Source organism: Bacillus rossius, chromosome 1 (genome assembly GCF_032445375.1).
Source record: "Bacillus rossius redtenbacheri isolate Brsri chromosome 1, Brsri_v3, whole genome shotgun sequence".
NCBI lineage: Eukaryota > Metazoa > Arthropoda > Insecta > Phasmatodea > Bacillidae > Bacillus > Bacillus rossius.
In genome coordinates this window covers 185,496,975-185,499,563 of record NC_086330.1, presented here as the reverse complement: position 1 = coordinate 185,499,563, position 2,589 = coordinate 185,496,975, and positions in this window count along the sequence as shown.

Below are 2,589 nucleotides of genomic sequence, written 5' to 3'. Positions count from 1 at the left end.
ACGCATACCACAGGATTGGCATACGGACTGGCTTCACGCTTGATGACATTCCAATCCAGTATCAGTTGTAGATATTCGGTGGCTTCGTTCAGATACTTTGCTGGAATAGGATAAGTTTTCTTATGGAAAGGCTCCTCTTGACGTACTACTATATTGGCTTGGTAGAATTTGTTGTACCCTGGCTTGTCGCTGAAAACCTTGCGGTGTTGGCACAACAAGTTGTATAGCATCTGTACCTGCATTGGCTGTACTGTTAAAATACCTTGAACTGCTTTAGTGAGTTCTTCGACAGATGCGGTTAGGTCTTCCTTGATGTTGACATTGAAAACATGCTGGTAAAATAATTCTCTGGGTACTCGACTTGCGTAATTACACTGCAACTTCCATTGTCCTATAGTTACAGTTGTAGGTAACTTATTTTCATTAGACGAGACTGTTAAGTTATCAAAGTCCAGTGTCACACCATAGCGTGTAAGGAAATCAGTTCCTAGGATGAGTGTTTTGGCTAGTCCTCTCACTATTAGTGCAGTGATGTGTTTAATCTCACCTACGCCCTTGATTCGCAGTAGAATCTGTCTGTTGACAACAGGACTGGAACGAGATGTGGCACCTATTATTTTAATAGCAGGAACTGGCATAATGTAAGTTTTCTGCCCTAATTGTTCTAGATGTTTAACAAACTCTTCATTCACGCAGGATATTTCTGCTCCACTATCGAGGAGAACAGTAACTGTTTGATCATTAATGTTTAGTTGTACCTCAGGACACACGGTAGAAAACTGTGTTATGGTGTCCTCACTGTACTCTTGGCTAAGGAATTCCCGTTCGCTTTCTTTCAGTAAGACTGTGGCTAACATAGATCGATATGGCAAACAATTATAACTTGGCATAACAATATTACCCCCTTTGCTCTGTATAGGGTCTGGTGATCGGGGTGTTACGTCACCAACCCTCTCTAGTTTGACGAGTTCTGATTATTTTCAGTTACAGCTTGCGTGTAGCTGCAACTCGCAGTCTGCTGAGGCTGCGTTACTGTGCAGTTAGGCGGGATCGGCTGCTGCCGAGCAAAGTATCCACGCTGCATGGGGAACGATGTGGTTGGAGGATGATGGATTGTAGAGAAACTCGCTGGTGATTGACTCACAGGAGCGGTGTCTGCTACGGGGGAATGCAACATATGCTGTTGCATATTGTTGGGCGGCTGACGGTTAGAGTAACTCCTGTACTCTCACCTGAGTGGCCTTCCATTTTGATCTTCAGGACGGTACTGCCTTCCCCACCACTGGTTTTGGTTTTGGGTGTAGGGTTTCTTCGGTTGGCGGTTCCCTTGGTGTTGAGGTTGGAATTCCCTCCTGTTCTTCCACTTCCCTGTTCGGTACGGTTTTGCAGGCTGCCATGACGTAAAATGGACATTGGCCTTGCCGCCGTCGTTACCACGCTGCCAAGGTGTGTAGAGTGGTGCTGCCTTCGGATGTGCAGGCTTGAGGTCTTTCTCTACCTCACTATTGTTGTTCCTGGACAGCCGCTCCAGCCGGTCGAAAGCGAGGACCTGTTCGCGGAATTCGGTGATATTTTTGAAGCTACGTCCTGTCAAATGTACTTGGTATTTGATGGGTAGCTGGGAGGTCACCATCGCCAAGAACTCAATATCACCCATCTCTGGTTCGAGGTAGCGCGTCCTCTCGAACATTTGAGACAAGTGTGTCTCCAGAGTTCGGTTCTTCTTATTATCATACCGTTCGGTATGCAGACGTGCCCTCAGTGTTCCCTGTATTTTCACATTCCAAAACTACTGTTTGAAATGTGTTTTGAAATCTTGGTAGGAAGTGATGGTACTTTGTAAGACCTCCCACCAGTAATACGCATGGTCTCTCAGTGCTGTTGCCATGCATTTCAGGCGTTCAGCATCACTTAGCCCGAACATGTCAGCGTATTCCTCGAAACGTCGACGGAATCTCATTGGATTCTCTCCTTCATGGGCAGAGAATCTAGGCATCGACTCTGACCATTGGCGTGCCGAGTGGTGCATCACTGCAACTGGGTCCAATGTGGTGTGGGTGAAAGCTGGGTTGGAGCGTGTGATTGGGATCTCAGGTTGCTCAACCTGCGGTAAGTCACAGCTACTGAGGATTTCATTGGCATTGGTGTTCAGGGCTGGGGCCAATGCTACATGGTGACTGGAGGTGTGTGTGAGATTTTCTACCCTCAACTGCAACACCTTCTCTTGTAGCTTGCCTACCTGCTGCTTTTTGTCAAGTGAAAACTCTGTTTGCCTTTTCACTAGCGTGTCCACCTGTTCCCTCATGTCTGTGGTGTGATTGATTACTACATTTTCAATCATGGTCTGGCATGTATATTGAATGTGATCCAGACCACAGCTGTTCTGAGCAGCTTGTTCAGCTAATTGATTCAGCCTGTCATTCAGCTGGCTGGTCTGGGTAGTCAACTCTGTTGCTAATCTAGTGGTAGTATTACTGCACTGTTGTTGTATTAGCTGCAACTGTGTCTCAGTGTAATTTTCGTGTTCTGCCAAACGTACAGAAATAGCAGCCACACTACTTTTGACTTCACCCATTTCACTTTTAAGTG